Source organism: Lynx canadensis, chromosome C1 (assembly GCF_007474595.2).
Source record: "Lynx canadensis isolate LIC74 chromosome C1, mLynCan4.pri.v2, whole genome shotgun sequence".
Lineage (NCBI taxonomy): Eukaryota > Metazoa > Chordata > Mammalia > Carnivora > Felidae > Lynx > Lynx canadensis.
The window spans coordinates 176,228,967-176,239,251 of NC_044310.1; the positions used below are offsets into that span (position 1 = coordinate 176,228,967).

The 10,285-nt window shown below is 34.6% G+C and overlaps 1 pseudogene; it reads left to right on the forward strand.

Annotated features, from left to right (window-relative positions):
- Positions 1-6,538: 6,538 nt before the first annotated feature.
- On the forward strand, positions 6,539-6,721 carry LOC115522472 (annotated as a pseudogene).
- Positions 6,722-10,285: the final 3,564 nt, after the last annotated feature.

A 10,285-nucleotide genomic window follows, 5' to 3' on the forward strand; every position in this document is an offset into this window, starting at 1 on the left:
ATTTACTTGTACTTTTGGCAAATATTTAATAGTGATCTATGTGCCAGAAGAAATAGGCACAGTCTCTGCCCTCATGGAGGTAAGCTAAACAAGTAATCACACAAATAAATGCATAGTTACCAACCACTGTAAATGGGAAAAAGATAAAGGGAGCCTAATTTAAGTCAAAGGTCAGGAAAAATATCTCTGGATCTTACATTTAAACCAAAATCTAAAGAAAGGAATAGGAGTTAACACTGAAAAGAATGACAGAGTACTCTGCACCAGAATGAGTAAAGGTCTTGGGGTGCTGGGCAGATTGCTTTGTTGTAAGAAAAAAACCAATTAAACAAGAGTATATAGAAGGAAACGAGTGGTGGAAGTGAGTCTACAGCCATAGGTGGGACCTTGTAGGTCATGTAAAGGATTTCTTATTTTATCAAAGTCATTAAATGGTTTTGAGCAAAAACAACAAGAATGATGATGACAGTTAGCAATGGCAACCATTTTCCAGTTGCCATGTTAAGTGCTTTGAATGAATTATCTCCTTTAGTTCTCACCCAACTCTATGTGGTAAGGCTATTTTCACCTCCATTTTACAGGTGAAACTGAAGTTTCAAAGGATTTGGTGATTTGTCCAGTAAATAACTCAGCTGGAATTCAAGCCTAAGTTGAAAATAACTCATGGGGTATATGGCTATATTAGGTACCATATGTGAGTGTATCGTAGTCAATAATCCCATAAATGATAAAGTTGTATTGTTCATGAAAGCAAAACATGCCTAAAATGATTAAGGAAACTGTGATATATCAACCTAGTGGCAGACATATAAGCAACAAAAATCATAATTATATGAAATACATATGTATGTAGACATTGTTGGTACATGAAAACCCCATATTTAAATAGTTTTGTTTTTTAAAAAGGCTGAACATAAAATAATGTGTACAAACTATCTATGGATACCTAATTTATATATTACATAACTGTGTTTGTATATACATGTATATATGGGTAGGGCATATTACTTAAAATGTTAATTAAATGTTCTAAGTGCTAAATATATAAATTATTTCTTAAAATCTTACACAAAAAAATTAATAAAATAATTCAAAACATGTTGACAATAATTGAGGAATTATTCAGTGCTGGGTTCTTTGAGATATTTTCAATTTTAAAAATACACTATTGGGGCGCCTGGGTGGCTCAGTTGGTTGAGCGTCCGACTTCGGCTCAGGTCATGATCTCACTGTCTGTGAGTTCGAGCCCCGCGTCAGGCTCTGTGCTGACAGCTCAGAGCCTGGAGCCCATTTCAGATTCTGTGTCTCCCTCTCTCTCTGCCCCTCCCCTGTTCATGCTCTGTCTCTCTCTGTCTCAAAAATAAATAAACATTAAAAAAAATTTTTTTTTAATAAAAAATAAATAAAAATACACTATTAAGTAGGAGGTATTATGCCCATCTCCCAGAGAAGAAGACTTACATTTAAAGAGTTTAAGTAACTTGCCTAAGTTCGCACAGCAAGAAAGTCAGTAGGGAGGTTAGATGCAAAACTAGGTCTTTTTGGTGCCACAGCTCCACTCATTTCCTATTCCATAATGCCATACATGCTGCCACTTAAGTTACTTGCTTTCCCAACTGCTAATTTAAGGCTGTCTGCAAATGCTCTTTTATCAATGTGTACATTCCCCTTGACTTCATACATTATGTTTACATTATGACTTTAGTCTCGCTAACAAGAATACATCTTGCATGCCTTGATATGGACATTTACAAATAATAATAAATAATTCCTCCTGAGAGCATGGAGTCTGCTTGGGATTCTCTCTCTCTCTCTGCCCCTCCCTGCTTGCTGCCCTCCCTCTCTTCAAATAAATAAACATTTTTTTAAATTTACTATTATTAGAGTTAGTATTTTAGTTTTCAAGATCACTATATACTGTTTCTGCCAACATCACCTACATTTTCTTAGTCTCACAATTGACCTCTTCAAAAGAGCATTGTAACAAGATATGAATACAAAAGACTTTACCTAGAGTTCAAGAAAATATGTTGGATTCAATATATAAAATAAATGAGTGCGGTGCCTGGGTGGCTCAGTTAAGCATCTGACTCTTGATTTTGAATCAGGTCATGATTTCACGGTCATGAGATCAAGCCTTACATCAGGATGCGCACTGAGCATACAGCTTGCTTGGGATTCTCTCTCTCACTCTCTCTCTACCCCTCCCCTGATCATGCACACTCTCTCCCTCTCTCAAAATAAATAAATAAACATTCAATAAATAAATAAATAATCATTGAAACTAAAATAATTTCTGGATATAATGTGCCCTCACCTAAAAAAACATTTAAAATTTTTCTGTGACAATACCAATTTTTATCCCTCTCTATATAAAATTTTCACATAATTACCAAACTTTTATTCAACATTGTTTTATGTCTCTACACTAGTCCATGTTTCTAGACACTTTATGTGTATTACAATGACTGATAGTGTTTCACAGAGATAAAACCATAAATTATTAACTAGCCCTGACTTATAATTTAAAGTATTTTTAGGAGTTTTTTGCAATTAATCATTCGGTCACAAACTTTTCTTTAGGCATAGCTTTTTATTTCACTTTTAAATTTTATCCTAGATAGACAGTGATGTATTAATAATGTTTAAAAACTTTCCTCTGTGGGGTGGGGGAAGGAGTGGAAAAAGCTATAATTTCTCTCATTTACCAATATATGTAGTGTAGTCTAACTATAGCCAACTTGAAACTCCAACAGGCAATCAAAGATTAAAATATAAATCAAGAGGGGTGCCTGGGTGGCTCAGCTGGTTAAGCATCTGACTTTGGCTCTGGTCATGATCTCACGGCTCATGAGTTAGAGGCTTCGCGTCGGGCTCTGTGCTGACAGCTCAGAGCCTGGAACCTGCTTCAGATTCTGTGTCTCCCTCTCTCTGCCCCTCCCCTGTTCACACTCTGTCTCTCCTTCAAAAATAAATAAACATTAAAAAAAATTTTAATAAAAATAAATAAAATAGAAATCCAGAGCAATAATAACCATAAAGCAAAATTTAAGAAGTAACAACAACTTGACAAAATGAATATGAATCAAAAAATTCCCATGCCCTTTGAGCCTTTAATTTTATAACTAAAAATTTTGCTCAGGAAGATCAGGGGCTGGTGCCAGTTCAATCTATCTGATTGTTAAATTTTCTGGACTTTCATAAGCTGGTTTTTAAATATGACCATTATTTAAAATTAATGTATATAAATTTACCATTAAATAAATTACATTTAAAATAGTAAGTACTAAAAATTCATCACATCCTAATTTTTTAACTATATTTTACTACTATCTATGCTCTTTGGCTTTTTATATCTATAGTGTGCAACTGCACATTTCTTCCCAACTTTGCATTCAGTGCTGTCATGCTGGTTATATGGAACAAGGTATTAACACTTTTTTAATTTAGTATTTCAAATGTTAAGTTTAGAAGTTTTGAGACCTGTCAATAGAGATAAGAAAAGTACTGTTTTCCACTGGACCAAAAAAGTGATTACACAGTTAAGGAACTAAGAAGATGGTTGGTGATTTTGTAGCCTAATAGAATAGACTCAGAGTTGACTTTTGGGGGCACAAAATGGTAGAATGGTAATTAAATGGTAGAATGGTAATTAAATGGTAGAATGGTAATTAAAAAAGAAATGTTTCGTGTGTTAATTTTAGCCATTCTGACAGGTGTGAGGTGCTATCTCATTGTGGTTTTGATTTATATTTCCCTGAAGATGAATGATGTTGAGCATCTTTTCATGTGTCTGCTAGCCATGTGGATGTCTTCTTTGGAAAAAAAGTGTCTATTCATGTCTTCTGCCCAGTTCTTAACTGGATTATTTATTTTTTGGGTGTTGAGTTTTATAAGTTCTTAGATTCTGGATACTAACCCTTTATCAGATATGTCATTTGCAAGTATCGTGTCCCATTCATAGGCTGCCTTTAGTTTTGTTGATTGTTTCCTTTGATGTGTAGAGCTTTTATCTTGATGAAGTTCCAATAGGTCATTTTTGCTTTTGTTTCCCTTGCCTCCAGAGACATGTCTAGGAAGAAGCTGCTATAGCCAATGTCATAGAGGTTGCTGTCTGTGTTCGGGTGTTGTATGTAAGTGATGAATCACCAAATTCTACTCCTAAAACTAATATTATACTATATGTTAACCAACTAGAATTTAAATAACAACTTGAAATAAAAAAAGGAGAAAATGAGAAATGATGTGTGACTATACTGATGTGTTCAAAAAGTAGAACATGGTTGTTAAATTTGAAGAAGGTTAACCTGGAAATAGAGGTGATTATAGGTCATAGATTTTTAAATTGTCCATGATGACTATAGTCAAGGCCTAGGATTCCCAAGGTGCCCCAGGGTGTCAAAGTGAACTCACAGGGACATTGTAGGATATTTTCCTTTTTTGAGGAAAATTGTGATACATGACATCTGTTGGACATGGCTTGAATTAGTCACTCAAGGTATTCCATTTCAACATTAGATCATACTATATTTCGTTTGATGATGCTATTTCTTTGCAAAGTTGTTTTTGGTGGTTGCTAGGATAAAGAACAAGTATCTTGTGAAAATCAATGAAGAACAAGAAGAGACCGCACCAGACACCATTCAAGTCAAGATGAAGAATCCAGCTAAAATGTCAATGAATTGCTAAAAGGCAAATGTGATCTAGAATGAGAGTATAGAACCTCTGGAAGCCGTAAGTACAAGGGAAGTTCACAGCCACCAGTGCTCACAAGTAAGATTTGATGCAAGGCAAGAGATCTGAGCAAGCATTCCTCATGGTGCAGGCCTGGGGGAAAGACAAAGGCCTAAAGGATGAAACTCCTTGAAAAGAAAAGACAAAACTCAAGGAGAAATATATAATTTGAACAGTCCTATATATATTAAAGAAATTGAAATAATAGTTTTTTTAAACTGTCTAACAAAGAAAACTCCAGGCATAGATAACATCACTGGCAAATTCTACATAGCATTAATAGGAGAAATAATATTAATATTATACAAACTCTTCCAAAATACAGAAAGGAAGGAATACTTCCCAACTGACATTATGAGGCCAGCATTACCTTGATACTAAGATCAGGAAAAAAATACATTGCAAAGAAAATATAGCTTCAGGCCAGCAGCACTCATGAACCTAGTTTTTTTTAATCTTAAAAAAATACTAGTAAACTGCATTAAAAGCATATTAAAAGGTAATACATCATAACCAAGTAGAACTTATCCCAGGGATATAAGACTGGCTTAACATTTAGAAATGTAATTCATCATAACAACAGTCTAAAGAAACACCATATGATCACCTCAAAGAAAGAATCTGATAAAATTCAATATCCATTCAACAAACTTTCAACTTTCTCAATCTGATAAAAAAAAATCTACAAAAATTTCTACAGTTAGTATCACATTTGATGGTAAATGACTGACTGCTTCCCCCACTAAGATTAGGAACAAGGCAAAGATGTGTGTTCCCACCACTCCTAGTCAACACCATACTAGAGGTTCTAGCCAGTGCCATAAGACAAGAAAAAGAAATGGGGTACCTGGGTGGCTCAGTCGGTTAAATGTCCGGCTCATGGTTTTGGCTTAGGTTATGATCTCACAATTCATAAGATCGAGCCCCAAATTGCTTTGGATTCTCTCCCTCTCTCTCTCTGTCCCTCGCCTGCTCATTCTGTGTTTCTCTCAAAAAAAAAAAAAAAAAAAAAAAGACAAGAAAAAGAAATAAAACTGTTTATTCACAGACAGACAAAATAATTTTCTATGTAAAAAATCCTGAAGTAGCTACAAAAATATTTCTAGAACCAATAAGTGAATTTAGTAAGGTCAGAAAACACAAGATTAATTTACAAAATCAACCATATTTCCATATACTAGCAATGATCAATTGGAAAGTAAAATATCAACCAAAAACTACCATTTACAATGCCACCAAAAACCATAAAATATCTAGGCATAAATAGGTGCAAAGGTATGAACTGCTAAATAGGTACAAGCTATGTATATGGAAAAACAGAAAATACTGATGACATAAGTAAAAAAGACCTAAGTCAATGGAAATATACACTGTGATTATGGAATTGAAGACTCAATATTGGCAGTACGTCAATTCTTAATCTTGTTCAGGATCTATAGATTCAAAGCAATTCTAATCAAAATCCCAGTAGAGGTTTTGGTAAAGATCAACAAGTTGGTTTTAAAATATATATGGAAAAACAAAGAAATTACAAGGCCAAGACAATGTAAAAAATTTTTTTAACATTTATTTATTATTGAGAGACAGAGCATGAGCATGGGAGGGGCAGAGAGAGGGGGAGACACAGAATCTGAAGCAGGCTCCAGGCTCTGAGCTGTCAGCACAGAGCCCAACGCAGGGCTCAAACTCAGAAACCGTGACATCATGACCTGAGCCGAAGTTAGATGCTTAATTGACTGAGCCACCCAGGCAACCCCAAGATGATTTTAATAAAGAAGAATAAAATTAGAGAATTCATCTTAGCAAGGCCACTTCAAGTCTTGCTATAGACCTACAGTAATCAAGACAGTGGGATACAAGGAGAAGGTATAGTGTTTACTCCCGAGCAGCTCTAGGTGTTAGTTTCTGCAACTGTCTTCTGCCACTGATGACTGTTCTTCTCTCTTCCTTTGGGGTAGTAAGAGGGAGAGGATGCAGTCTGAGTGGTTTCTGAAGAAGAAAGAACAGGGTGGTACCAGAGGAAGTATATTTAGATTAATGGAATAAAACTGAGAGTCAGTAATAGATTCACATGTATATGAACAATTGATTTTTTACAAGATTTTAAAGGTAATTCAGAATACAGATAGTTTTCAACAAATGGTACTGGAACATTTGGATATCCATACCAAAAAAAAAAAAAGAAGAAGAAGAAGCTTGATTCATACTTCATGCCCATTACAAAAAACTGACTCAAAATGAATTATAAGACAAATGTAAAATCTCAAACTATTACATTTCTAGAAAAAATAAGTTGAAAATTGGACTTAATTAAAATTAAGACCTTGAACTCTTTGAAAGACATTTTGAAGAATGAAAAAGTAAATCTTAAACTGGGAGAAAGTATTTGCAAATCACATATTTGACACAGGTCTTGTATTCAGAATATATAAAAAAAAAACACTCAAAACTCAATAATAAGACACATACAGCCCAACGTAAAATAAACAAAAGATTAGAATAGGCACAATACCGAAAAAGATATACAGATGACCTATAAAAATATGGAAAAATATGGGGCGCCTGGGTAGCGCAGTCGGTTAAGCGTCGGACTTCAGCCAGGTCACGATCTCGTGGTCCGTGAGTTCGAGCCCCGCGTCAGGCTCTGGGCTGATGGCTCAGAGCCTGGAGCCTGTTTCCGATTCTGTGTCTCCCTCTCTCTCTGCCCCTCCCCCGTTCATGCTCTGTCTCTCTCTGTCCCAAAAATAAATAAACGTTGAAAAAAAAATAAAAAAAAAATGTCTTCCACTTCCCAAACAGTGATCTTTAAAAAAAAAAAAAAAAAAAAATGGAAAAATATATTGGACATCACTATCCATTAAAGAAATGCAAATTAAACCAGAATGGCATACTACCACATACTTATTAGAATTGCTAATATAAACAATAAATGGCTATAAATAAGTAATACATGGCTAAAATAAAAAATAATATCAATTGTTGACAAGGATGCTGAGCAACTGGGGCTCTCATACATTGCTGGTAGGAACATAAAATGTTACAGCCACTTTGGAAAATGGTTTCTTATAAGGTTAAAGATACAATTACCATATAACCTAGGAAATACCACAACGAAATATTTACTCAAGTGAAATGAAATCTATATTAACACAAAAACCTTTTTGTGAATATTTACAGAAGCTTTATTTGTAATCACCTAAAACTGAAAATAACCCAAATCTCACTCAACTAGGAATACATAAATATGCTATATTACATTCATACAATGAAATATGACTCATCAATAAAAAAAAACACTTTACTGATACACACAACATCATGAGAAAATCTTAAATGTCTTTTCTAAGTGAAAGAAGGCAGACTCAAAAGACTATATGAACAACTCCATTTATGGGACATTCTACAAAGGCAAAACTAGAAGGACAAAAAATAGACAAGTGGTTGCCACAAGCTGGTGATGGAGCGCAGGGAATTCACTAGAGTAAACGAACTTTTGTGTATCTTGATTGAAGTGGTCATATGACTACACACATTTGTTTAAATTCATAGGACAGGCCACTAAAAATTGTAAAATTATACTTTAATTTTTTAATAAAAAAAGTAATGATTGTCTATAGAGTGAGGTGGGAAATAAAATGGAAAAAGCAGGAATAGAAGCAGCTAAACTTCCCTGAATATAACTTGTTTTGTGTATTTACTTTGGAACCATGTAAATTTTTACATAAATATAAAAAAAATTTTTAGGGGCACCTGAGTGGCTCAGTCAGTTAAGCCTCTGACTTCGGCTCAGGTCATGATCTCATGGTTCGTGAGTTCGAGCTCCATGTCAGGCTCTGTGCTGACAGCTGGGAGCTTGGAGCCTGCTTTGGAGTCTGTGTCTCCCTCTCTCTCTCTGTCCCTCCCATGCTCATGCTCTGTCTCTCTCTCTCTCAGAAATAAACATTAAAATATTTTTTAATAAAAAAAATTATTTTATTATTTTTTAAATATAATTTATTGTCAAATTGGCTTCCATACAAACCCAGTGCTCATCCCAACTAGTGCCCTCCTCAATGCCCATCACCCACTTTCCTCTCTCCCCCACCCCCCATGAACCCTCAGTTTGTTCTCTGTATTAAGAGTCTCTTATGGTTTGCCTTCCTCCATGGGGGAAGGAAAGGGGAAATAAAAAAATTTTAAGTTGCATAAAGCATTATCTAAAAATCTGTCAAGAGAAACTATTTGAAATTACTTTAAAGCATAGTAATTTAACTCTACACATTTAGTGAGATATTCCCCAAAGGCAAATATAACTCATATTGTTGATAATAGTGTTGGTACTTTTATTCTGAGACTATAAGAATAATGAGGTTAAGTTAAAACCCTATAGTCATGAATTAATTTGGGAACTGTATATGTTCACTTTTGGGTTTTTTGCTTCCATGATGCTTGATGCTTCAGAGATAGAGAGAGAGAGAGAGAGAGAGAGAGAGAGAGAGATAGGTAGAGATGGAGATATTAAAACTTGTCTTACCAGGTGGCATGTAGGATTGTGTCCTTAGACACAAGATGAACTTAGATGAACTAGGCCCTAAATTACAGAAGAGCTTTTAAAACTCTAATTCCTGGAAAGTTTATTAATAACTTCTCTTTGAGTATTCCACATCCAAGAAAGTTTCAGTGTTAGTTTATGTTTCTTCTTTTAATCCAAGTTATAGTTAAAGTAATCCTTTTAGGGAGCTTCATAACAATCTTACAATGACAGTGCTTATTATTATCCTTATTTTGCAGATGAAGAAACTGAGGCACAGAGCTCTTGAAACTTGCTCAATGAATTAGAACTATCTAGTGAATTAGCAAATCAGAACTATCTCAGATTTGGAAGATAGGATTCCGCATTTTTAGACTAGAATTTACTTATCCTGGGGTGTTGAATATTTCCTATTTACATGAAAGAAGAAACAATGAAATGCCATAGGATTTTGGTTAATGCTGTTGCATTCTGTTTAGTTTATCAATCAGAAACAGATAAACTTTTATGATGAGGACCTTTAATCAGAATTTATAATTTTAAGATCAGAAATAACTAAGCATTAAAAGTAAAAAAGGAGAGAGAGAGAGAGAGAGAGAGAGAGAGATACTGTAGAGCTCAGAAACAGGGGTTATCACTCCAATAAAGGGCTGTAAAATATTACCCCAGCTTCAAATATTTGGTTTCAGGAGGATTTAGTTCTCAGTGAGGACACCCTTTTCCCACCAGTTCCTTTCTGGTTCCTTTCTGGTTCTTTCCTTAATATGTAACCTTCTTCGTATATCACAAGGGATATAATATTTAAGTTACTATGCTTAGCATTTACAACTGCACCCAAAACCATAGGATACCTAGGAATAAACCTAACCTAAGAAGTGAAAGTTCTGTACCTTGTAAACTATAGAACACTTCGGAAAGAAACTGAAGAAGACACAAAGAAATGGAAAAACATTCCATGCTTATGGATTGGAAGAACAAATAGTGTTAAAATGTCTATACTACTCAAAGCAATCTACACATTTAATGCAATCTGTATCAAAA